General features: G+C 52.9%; 1 pseudogene; it reads right to left on the bottom strand.

Annotated features, from left to right (window-relative positions):
- Window positions 1-206: 206 nt before the first annotated feature.
- LOC135268915 (5S ribosomal RNA) lies at window positions 207-315 on the bottom strand (annotated as a pseudogene).
- Between the last annotated feature and the right edge of the window lie 11,401 nt (window positions 316-11,716).

The raw sequence follows: 11,716 nt of genomic DNA on the forward strand, positions 1-11,716 counted from the left end.
AGCTATTCTCATGCCTCAGCCTCCTAAGCAGTTGGGACTACAGATAGACGCCACCATGTCTGGCTAATTTTTGTATTTTTAGTAGAGATGGGGTTTCACCATGTTGGCCAGGCTGGTCTCAAACTCCTGATCTCGTGATCCGCCTGCCTTGGCCTCCCAAAGTGCTGGGATTACAGGCATGAGCCACTGCACCTGGCCAAGCCAAAAGCCTACAGCACCTGGTATTCCCAGACAGTCTCCCATCCAATTACTAACCAGGCCTGACCCTGTTTAGCTTCCGAGATCGAGCGCGTTCAGGGTGGTATGGCTGTAGACTGTGTTTTTCAATAGAGACGAGGTATCTCTATGTTGCCCAGGTTGGTCTCAAACTTCTGAGTGCAAGCAATCCTCCGGCCTTAGCCTCCCCAAATGCTGTATTACAGGTGTGAGCTACTGTGCCAAGAGTCTGAAACTCTAACAAGCTCCTGAGAGTTTGTTATGGACCCAGGCTGTGGGTCCATAAGGCACAAAAGGAATCCTGAGAGTGCAGGGGAGAGGCTCTCAAAGTCTGGCCCCCAGACCAGCAGCTTCACCTGGGATCTAGTGAGAAAAGCAAAGCCCCAGCCCAACCCAGACCTCCTGAATCAGAAACTCTGTTATGGGCCCAGGAATCCTAATCCTACCTAACAAGCCCTCCAGGGGCTTCTGAGGCAGCTGGCATTTTAGAACCACTGCTACAGGAGGTACCAGTTCTCAGCCTTGGTGGCCCAGGGAGAAACTGAAAAAATTCTGAGGCCTGGGGTCCCACGCTCAGAAATTCCCATTTAAATGGGCATGAGGTGGTGGTGGCAGCTGCTGCTTCTTTTTCTTCTTCTTTCTCCTTCTTCCTTTAAAATAAACCTCTCCAGGCAATGTGAATGTCTCATCAGAGCCAGATCCTTGAGCTAGAGGGTGCTGGGACTCTGAGCATTCCGGTGGCCCAGACAGCCCCAGGCAGGCCTGATTCCTCTGCATTCTTGCCCGGGGCCTCCCAGTGACTGCCTTCTTATAGTTGGTTATTTTTCTCTCCCTCCCCAAACACAACAATTCAAAATATTCCCAGCTCCCAGACCATAAACAAAGCGAGAGAGGCGAGCTCCCTGACTGTTTTGTTCCCACTTATGGCCTGATCCAAGGCTGGCCTGATTGGGCCTTCGGGACTGGTCATCTGAGCTGAGGAGGGGTGGGCCGTCTCTCAGGCTGCCCCAGCTCCACTCCTGGATTCCTAGGATCCCTCAGCTCTAGGTGACCCCAGGTACCCCCCAAAGCTACTTCCCCAGGGAAACAGAGGTCAGCTAGTGATTGCATGACACAGAGAAATGCCCAGAAGGTCCCTCTGGTATCTGGTTTCCAGCCTTGGGGGTAGATGTGTGGGCTTTGGGACTCAGATGTATATTCAGTTCCAGGCTCTGCCTCTTACCAACTGTGACTTTAGGCAAGGGATCAACCCCAAATTGAGCCTTATTTTGTCCATCTGTAAAATGAGGATGGTATTAGAGCCCCATCGAGGGTGAATGTGAAGGTCAGAGCCTGCACAACATGAGTGCTCATGATTACCACTGTCATTCTGATGATTTCTGCCAGGATGGCAAAATCAGCCAGAGTGAGCGAGAGGAGAGCCGTGGAGGATGGTGGGAAGGAGGCACAGGAAGTTGCCCATCTGGGTCTCAGGTGCCTGACCTGGGCCTGGGTGTGGAGTGTGGGAAGGGAAGAGACATTTTGGAGTGTGGGAAGGGAAGAGACAGCTCCAGGCTACCAAGGAGGATACTAGACAGGCCCTGGGGAGGAGAGAAGCTAATACCCTCATTGGGCAGGTGACACCGAGGGCGGAGGTGACTTGTCCCATGGGAACTTGAACGTGGTCTCTAGAGGCATTATCATCCCTTGTGCTTTGATGCTATTTGTAGCCTTTAAGCCTGTTATTCTACGCTTGTGTATTGAAAGGCTCGGGCCCAGCACTTTCCTTATTTGACAAATGTGTTGTCCTCTGTGGGTCAGTGGTCGAGAAAACCACTGGGATGACACCAGGACACCCCTGACACTGGCAGAGTTCTACCCCGAGACGACAAATGCTGCAAATACTGTCTCAGTGTTGAAAAGTTACATGTCGGGCTAGTATGCTGTTAAGTACAAGCTACCCTGCCCTCCCACCTTGGCGTGCTTATTTTCATGGTGAGCTAGAGGCCAGCTTAGAATGTAAAATTCCCAGGCTCCTTGGAGCTGGATTCTGCAAGTGGTGGCTGGGGAGTGCCAGCCCCCATCTGAGGCACTGGCCTGTGGCCTTCCCCTCACCCCTCTTCTCCTGCCATTCCCAGCTCTGTCATCCCCCTTGAGCAGCTCTGAGCCATACAGGGGGACAACCCACTTTCCATTCAAGCTCAGCTCCCAAGCACACCCCCTTGTCCACCCTTAAGCCGGGGTAAACACCAGTGCACCTCTCTGCCCTCAGCAGAATAAATGGGGGAAAGGCCCATGGGCAGGGAGTCTGGAGCCTGGGGTACCCAGGGTTCAATCTGGAAGCTGGAGGGCTCTGGCTCAGGTTGGGCACATCCCTTGGACCCTGTGGAATGTGTATATGACCTTGTGGGAAGGTGTGCAGCCACAAGAAGGGGTCCTCTTGGAACTCATAAGCATGAGCTCTTCTGTCTGGGGTCTAAGGGTAGTCCTAGTGCCTTCTGCACAGCGCCAATGCAGAGCCAAATGCAGGAAAGGGCTGCTCATGGAAAGACACACAATTTGGGTTATTATTATTATTTTGTTTATTTATTTATTTTGAGATGGAGTCTCGCTCTTGTTGCCCAGGCTGGAGTGCAATGGCATGATCTTGGCTTACTGCAACCTCTGCCTTCCAGGTTTAAGTGATTCTCCTGCCTCAGCCTCCCAAGTAGCTGGGACTGCAGGCACAAGCCACCATATCCAACTAATTTTGTATTTTTGGTAGAGACAGGGTTTCACCATGTTGGCCAGGCTGGCCTCAAAATTCTGACCTCAAGTGATCCACCCGCCTTGGCTGGGTGCTGGGATTACAGGTGTCAGCCACCGCGCCTGGCCTCATGTTACTATTGATGGTGACATGGAAAGCCTCCAAGGCTGGCCGTACGTGTGGCAGAGAAAACAGGAACTCACAATCTGGCAAAGGCATCGATATTTACTGAGCTCCTACTGTGTGCCAGGCACTGAGCCAGGTGCTCACAGATACTTTCTCATGGACCTCTCCTACTAGCCTGGATGGAGGCTGTTAGGATGGAGGTTCCGGATGGAGGAAGCTGAGGCTTAGAGAGGATGAACCACCCTACCCAGGCCCACACAGTGGAGCTGGGATTTGAATCCAAGTGTATCAGACCCTAAGCTATGAGCCCTGCTTCTTCCCATGGGCCAGAGGAGCAGCAAAAGCTAAGAGGTGATGACAGAGCCGCAGAGATGGGGCAGGAAGGAGGTCGCCACACAGCCAGGGGGAGGGTGAAAGGGGTGTCTGGTTTTGGACATGATCCCAAAGACCTCTGTTATTTAGTGTGTGACCTTACTGACAAGATGTGGGACGGCTGCCTGCAGGGACCCCGATTTTCCTTACGGATGGTCTAGGGAAGTAAGAAGAAAAAAAATATTCCCTTGGGTTATAATAACCTTTTGTTTGAGCCAAATTTTGCCCAAGTCCAACCGCCTTGGAGCACAGTAATAATTCTGCCATCCACCGGCTCTCACTGTTCATGCTTACGACACGCAGGCGGAATCTGTTTGTTCAGCGTTCAGGCTTTAATGCCCTGCAGCGTCCATGTGCTCAGCTCATGACCACCATGCATGACTTGGGACTTCTAAATGGGACCAAGAAGTCTCTGACATGTGATTTCCTGGAAAGCACATAGGAGTTCGGCCCAGATCCAGACTTGGCACCTAACTTGCTATGTGACTGTGGACAAATCACTGAACCTTTCTGGGCATCAATTACCTCAAACATAAACGGAAGGTGGGCAGGGAGGGGACACCCACCTCCGAAGCCCCAACATCCCAGAATGCGACGTATTCAGGTAATAAGGGAGTTTTTCTCTTTTCTTTTTGTTATTTTAAAAATTGATATGTCATAGTTGTACATATTTTGAGGGTCCATATGATATTTTGATAACTTGCATATTATATGCTATGATTAAATCAGGGTAATTGGGATCTCCATCACCTCAAGCATTTATCCTTTCTGGCCAGGTGTGGTGGCTCACATCTGTAATCCCAGCACTTTGGGAGTCTGAGGTGGCCAGACCACTTGAGGTCAGGAGTTCGAGACCAGCCTGGCCAACACAGCGAAACACCGTATCTACTAAAAATACAAAAAATTAGCCGGGCATGGTGGCGAATGCCTGTAGTCCCAGCTACTCAGGAGGCTGAGAAAGGAGAATCGCTTGAACCTGGGAGGTGGAGGTTGTAGTGAGCTGAGATCGTGCCACTGCACTTCAGCCTGGGCTGGAGTGAGACCCTGTCTCAAAAAAAAATAGTAAATAAATTAATTTAAAAAAATAGAAATAATAAATAGGAATAAAAAATAAACAAGAAATTCCGAATCTCCAGCCCCACCCCAGATCTGCTGAGTGAAGTTCGTATGTTAACACATCCCACCGTGAGTATGAGCACTGTTGGGTTGAAGCCGGGCTGGGACGTCACCTTGGCTAACCTCATGCCACAGATGGGGAGACTGAGGCAGAGGGAGGTGGAGGTCCTCCAGGCTTACAGAGCCACTAATGATCCACTCAGGGCCTGGAACCAGGTCTCTCCAGGGGAGATGGGGAGGGGAGGGGGCTCTTGTTGGTGGAGCCAAATGTACAGTCTCAAAGACTGGCCCCTTTCCCCACAGCTACACAAGTGGTTAGCTTTGCAGTTTGTGGAACAGGGTGGTAGTGTAGGGGGCAACTGCAGGCAGCTCCAGCTCCATTCATTCAGCAGAATTTGTTGGACATCTGCCATGGGCCTGCGCACTGCTGTAGGCCCTGGGGACACATGAAGTGGGCAGTCTAGTGTGAAAACAGACATAAACAGGTCAATATGTAAATGATCAAGGTCCATTCACCCCTTATCCAAGTTAGGATGAGAATAAAATGAGGCGATGGCTCAAGGCTGGTGCAGGGGAGGGAGAAGGCGGCTGGGACTGTTGGAGACATGGGGTCCGGGAAGGTCTCTGGGGATGAGACACTGGAGCTGAGGCCTAGAGAAGAGGAGCCAGTCCTGGGTAGGACTGAGGGAAGTGCCCAGGGCAGGGGGCAAGGCAGGAGCAAAGGTCCTGAGGCAGAAAGAGCCAAGCATGGAGTTGGAGGGGAAGTTAAGGGCCCGAGAGGCTAGAGGTGAGGGAGGCAGAGGAGTGTGTCCGAGGTGCGGGTAGGGGGTATCTCAGGGGCTGCCAGGAGTTTGGCTTAGTGGTGGCATGGTTCGGGCCATGGGGTGCTTCAAAGCAGGAAGGAAGCCTGAGTGGGTCTGGGGGTTTTCCTTGGGATTTTTACTGAGTTCTACACTTCCTACGGTAAAACAGGAAACTTGATAGCACAAACCAGTATGGCCTCCCCCAGGTCAAGGTGGAGCCCCTTCCCATCCCTCAGGTTCTCTCACGACTTTCTGATGGACCCCACCTCACCCCACCACCACCCCAACCCCAATCCCCACCCCACCCCACCCTACCTCACCCCACTGCCACCCCCTCACCCACTCCCCAGCCTCCCAGCCTTCTCATCCCACCTCACCTGTGGGTCTGTGGCTCTGGTTTCTCTCACTGGGCTCAGTGTTTTGGAGACACCTCTCTGCCCCCTTGGTTTGGAGCCTCTCCTAGCTCGTTCCTTTTCACCTGTGAGTTGCAGTCCTTCCATTCTCCTATTGATAGATACAGCCAGGGCTATTTCCATTTTGGACTCTATGAATACCACTGCCATTCACAAGTCTTTGGGTGAAGGAACATTTTAATTTCTCTCTGGCCAGTGACCTGGGCGTGCTCATGGCGGTGTGTTTAATTTTATAAGAAACTTATAACCTTATCAAAAACTGCCAGAGTAGCTGGGCGTGGTGGTGTGCCTATAGCCCCGGTTACTTAGGAGGCTGAGGTACAAATCACTGGGGCCCAGGAGTTCGAGGCCAGCTTGGGCAACACAGCATTTTTTAGACACTTTGTCTCAGAAACAAGAAAAGAAAAGAAAAGAAACCACCAAATTGTTTGCTGCAACGGCTATATGCCATAGAGAGTCCCAGGAGTGGAGATGGGCTGCCGGGCAGGAGAGGAAGCCAGGGAGGAAGGTGGCCCCTGCAGTAAGCCAGAAGGGAGAGAATGTGGCCTGGCCTGGGGTGGCTGTGAAGCTGGGGAGCATCTGTCTGCAGTGCTACTGGATGAATAAATGTGCTGTGGGTCCTCAGGCCCCTGCAGGGCTGGCTCCAGCACTGACACCTTCCCTGTCTGTCCAGCTCTGGGGCAGTTTTGCTGTGCCCACTGAAGGAGAAGAGGAAGTAAGCCCAGGCACTTGCCACCCATAGACCACATCCTGCAAGGGTTTCCTGGGGTCCACTGTGCTCCAGGCCCCATGCTGGGACAGCTTGGCATCCCTGCCTCCTGGGTGCTCCCTTTCTGGGGCTCCAAGTTAGGCAGAGACCAAGGCTGCAGGAGGACAATGGGCAAAGTGCTTGGCGAGAGGGAGCAGCAAGGGTGAAGGCCTGGAGGAAGGAAAGCCTGGAGCACACAGGTGGCAGGGGTGGAAGGGGGCCCCTGCTTTTCAGAGGGGGTCCGTGTGCCAGGGACCTGGCTCGATGTTTCACATCAACCATCTCCACTTACTCCACACAACAATCTGCAGCAGAGGGGTTATGATTAATTGGACTGTACAAATCAAAAAACCAAGGCACAGAGAGCTTACGTTATTCACTCCAGGTCACACAGCCCATGAAAGATGGAGCTGAGATTTGCAAGCAGGTAAGAGGAGGGTGGTGGGCAGGAAGCAAATCCCTGAAGGCCCAGATGCTCTGACAAAGGCTCTGCAGCCACCTACACACCCAGAGATGTGGACACACTGCAGTGTGCCAGGAGATACCGGCCAGGTCAGGGAGGTAGCCACTCAGCAGCCCCACCACTGACCCTTGGTCTCTTCAGGGCTGCTCCCAGGATGATGTTCTGAGAGTTGTAAGAGGTTGGCCAGACGATCCTCGATCCCCAGCAGGATCCCTGAGCTGGCCTGGTGGCCCAGCGTGGGCTGCACCTCTCCCAGACATCGCAACAACTCTTGTTGGTCACCTGATAGATGAGACAAACTCTTCCCCAGCAAGGGACAAGAGGTTTTGTTCAAAGTCTTGGATCAATTTTATTTTACTTTTGAGAGCTGTTGAAGAAAGTATCATCAAGTAGCTTTTGAAAAATCCCATTCACTGTTTTTAAGTGGATGGCTGTAGACTACAGTCTGAAAATCGTCCCTCCAGGAGCTCTGTCTGGCAATCGATTTTCATTCTTGAAATGAGAAGAATTAGTCCCAGTGGAATTTCAGCCTAGTCTGTGGTTCTGAGGGGAACCTCTGCCTGGCTTTCCCTGAAGCTCCCTCTTTGTTGCCAAAGCTTTTCATTTCCCTTGTTGCTCAGTTATCTTCGAGAGGGCAGGGTGCACAAAGTGTACCATGGGTCTCAAACGCAGGCCCCTGCAGGGGCCAGTAGGTGACAGAAAGGAGCAAACTAGCCAGGAGGGAACTGTGGCACCCTGGGGAGCCCATGCCCTCATGTAAGAGGGTGGCTAATGCCCTTCAGCTCCAGGACATTGCAGACAGGTGGGTAATGGGTCCAGGTGGGGTGGCCCCATTTTGCCATATTTCAAGAGAAACCAGGCATTCAGGTTTTGTTGTTGTTGCCATTGTTGTTTGGAGACAGGGTCTTGCTCTCTCGCCTGGGCTGGAGTGCAGTGGTGTAATCATAGCTTACTGCAGCCTTGACCTCCCAGGCTCAAGTGATCCTCTTGCCTCAGCCTCCCAAATAGCTGGGACCACAGGCATGCGCCACCATACCCGGCTTTGGGAGGCCGAGGAGGGTGGATCACAAGGTCAGGAGTTCAAGACCAGCCTGGTCAACATGGTGAAACCTGGTCTCTACTAAAAATACAACAATTAGCTGGGCGTGGTGGCGGGCCCCTGTAATCCCAGCAACTTGGGAGGCTAACATAGGAGAATTGCTTGAAACCAAAAGGCGGAGATTGCAGTGAGCTGTGATCACGCCACTGCACTCCAGCCTGGTCAACAAGAGCAAAAACTCCATCTCAAAAAAAAAAAAAGAAAAAAATTTTTGTAGAGATGGAATCTTACTTTGTTGCCCAGGCTGGCCAGAGTTTTGAAATGTGAAATCTCTAAGTTTTTATTCACAGAAATTAACTCCAAACACATTAAAACTCAGTGATGGCTGAAGAAGAGCATCTGGGAGCTGGATTTGGTTTAAGGCCACAGTTCAAGACCTCTCTCCTCACAATGGCTCAATGAAGCAGGGTCTTATTTTATCTCATATTACAATGAGGAAACTGAGGCTCAGTGAGCAGGCCGGCAGGCCCAAGTCACACAGCTGGGAAGCCATAGAGCTGAGGTGGAGTGAGGGTCTGTGGCCCCTGCTCTGAGCTCTGTTCAACCTGTGCCTGCCCCTAGCTTCGGCACCGGCTCCTCTGGGCCCCACCCCCAGTCTGACCATCTCTTTTCCACCTCATCTGCCACCTCTCCCTGGGCTGAGGTTGGAGCTCTTCTTACCTCCTCCTCCTCCTTTCTTTCCTTGGGGCTGGGTTTTTTTTGTCTGGCAATCACCACTGAGAATCCACTCATTCAAGATTGTGACGTGGCCTGGTCTGGGGTGGCTGTGAAACTGGAGAGCATCTGTCTGCAGTGCTACTGGATGAGTAAATGTGCTGTGGGTCCTCTTGATTGGAGCCAAGTGGCCTAGGTTTGAATTCCAGCTCTACTATTTGCCTGCTGAGTGACCTTGGGCAAGTTACTTAACTGCTCTGTGGCTCAGTTTTACCTTCTTCTAAATGGAAGAAATATTCGTACCAATCTCATAGGGGTGTTGTGAGGATGAAAAGGGTTAACATATTAAAATGCACTTAACTGTGCAAGGTATATAGTTAAGTGCCAAAGAAAAGTATGTTAAAATAAATGCATCGGGCTGGGCGCGGTGGCTCACGCCTGTAATACCAGCACTTTGGGAGGCCGAGGTAGGTAGATCATGAGGTCAGGAGTTCAAGACCAGCTTGACCAACATGGTGAAACCTGTCTCTACTAAAAAAACAAAAATTAGCCAGGTGACCTGTAATCCCAGCTACTCAGGAGGCTGAGGCAGGAGAGTTGCTTGAACCCAGGAGGTAGAGGTTGCAGTGAGCCGAGATCGCACCACTGCACTCCAGCCTGGGTAACAGAGTGAGACTCCGTCTCAAAATAAATAAATAAATTAAATTAAATTAAATTAAAATGCAGCAAACACTTATTGAGTACCTCCTGAGTGCCAGGCCTATGATAGATTCCAGGATTCAATGGGGGCAGAAGGAACAGATCCCATCCCTCATGGAGCTGGTAACTGGATAGATGGTTCACTGGTGCGTCCTGCGCCAGCACTACCTGCACAAGGCTCTGCTGGTCTACCTGGAGGTCAAAGGATCCCATGCGCCTTTCCAGATTGCAGCTCTGAACACACAGCTCCTCCTGCCTCCCGCAGCCACTGCCCTTGCTCACTCTCTCAGACCCTCAAGCCCAGCCCTGCCACTGACAACCTTGTTCTCGGCGTCTGCCACAGCAGGCGCCTCTACTAGAACTTGCTTCCTCTCCCACCAGCTTCACTGCTCTTGGCTTAGTCAAAGCCTCTTTTTGGTCCAAATCTCAACCCCAGAGTCCCCTCCCCGCGCTAGGAACTGCCCCTTTTCCCTCAGCCTTTGCATCCTGTGCGACCACACATGCACAGAGCGTCTGAGGAGGTTTTGCTTACCGTCTGTTCCTGCAGCTCGTGAGGGAATCTCATATCTGAAGCAGAGGATATGGGAAACCCAGACACTCCTCTTCCTCAGCTTCCATTTTCTCACCTATAAAAGGGTACAGTGACCCTGAACTCAAAGGAGAGTGCTCAAGTGGCGAGAAGCAGATGTCACATGGGCCACTGGGACCCTAGAGGCACTACTGATCCCCAGGTGCTTCCTGGAAGAAGGGGCACCCACCTGGGCCAGCAGAGAAGGGTGGGGGAGGGCGCCAGAGGCAGGCAAGGAAGGGCATGTGCCCAGTGGTCTGGGTCTGGCTTGGCTGGAGCCAGTGTGAGAAGCGCCTGCTGGAAGGTCAGGTTGCAGTACAGCAGCAGTGGCCTGCAGGAGGACACCAGGGAGAGACAGTGTCACTTTGGAATGCTCCTTAGCATCCTAGGGCTGCACAGGGAGAGCAGCTGCAGAGCCCCTCCAGATGGGGGTCCTGGCCTGAATGGGGGCGGCTCTTGGCCCGGCCTCTGTGGTATTTCTTCTTTTTTTTTGAGATGAAGTCTCACTCTAGTCATCAAGGCTGGAGTGCAGTGGCCCGATCTTGGCTCACTGCAACCTCTGCATCCTGAGTTCAGGCAATTCTCCTGCCTCAGCCTCCTGAGTAGCTGGGATTACAGGCACCTGCTACCACGCCCGGCTAATTTTTGTACTTTTAGTAGAGACGGGGTTTACGCCATGTTGGCCAGGCTGGTCTCGAACTCCTGACCTCAGATGATCCGCCTGTCATGGCCTGGGATTACGGGCATGAGCCACCGTGCCCGGCTGGTATTTCTTCTTTTATTCTCCGTGTAAATGGTGGAAGGATCCGGCTCTCTTCTCCCGCCTTCTAGGTGCAGAGAGAGAAAGAGGGGAAAAGAGAAAGCTGGGGTTTGGGGTTCTCACAGCATTTCCCTCTCATGCTGCCAGGGCGGGGCCGTGGAAAATGGTCCCTGAAGGCCCGTTCATTCAAATAAGGACAAGAATAATGGCACACTCCCCATCTCCATTTAAAAATAGTCACATTAGCTGACACTGGCTTGGCACTTCCTAGATGCCGGGTGTGTTCCGAGCTCTCTACGCTGTTAACCTTGGATCCTCATAACAGCCAGAGGAGACAACCGCCTATTGTCCGTTCCATTTTCTAGATGAGGACACCGAGGCACAGAAAGTATGAGTCACTTGCCCAGGGTCACGCAGCCATGGCAAGGTCAGGATTCTGGAGCTCTGTACCTGGGTTCACACCACAAGCTCAGGCCGCCCTCCCGCCGCTGGGGAGGGCTTGGTGACCGTGCCCACTTTTCGGAGGGGCATACCGAGTCTCCCAGAACGTGGACAGTGGAGTTCGAGCCCGGTCTGGTTTGCACCTGGCTGCTCCAGGAGCCCCGGGCCTGATTCTAGGAGCCTGGCGGGAAGGCAAGCAGTGGGGTTTGGAGGCTGCTGCGAAGGCAGGGTGGAGGCGAGGCGGGTCGGGTCCGTCCTGCTCTTCTTCCGCTGGCAGCAGGAGCCCAGGGCAGGCTGCCACACCTGGCAACAAGCGCCCGCCGCGCGGCATGAGGGTGTGCGCGCGCGCTCGGCGAACCCGGTTCTTTGTGTGTCCGAGTCCATGCGCGCGTGAGTGTGTGCGTGTGTGTGTGCGCGCGCGCGCGTGTCCGCACTTGGGGCGGGGCTGGACGCCCAGGCCCCGCCCCGGCCCCGCCCCCGGCCCGGCAGAGCTGGTATTTTTCCACCCAGCAG

Source organism: Aotus nancymaae, unplaced genomic scaffold, assembly GCF_030222135.1.
Source record: "Aotus nancymaae isolate 86718 unplaced genomic scaffold, 86718_ANA_hifiasm-v0.15.2.pri h1tg000046l, whole genome shotgun sequence".
Classification (NCBI taxonomy): Eukaryota; Metazoa; Chordata; class Mammalia; order Primates; family Aotidae; genus Aotus; species Aotus nancymaae.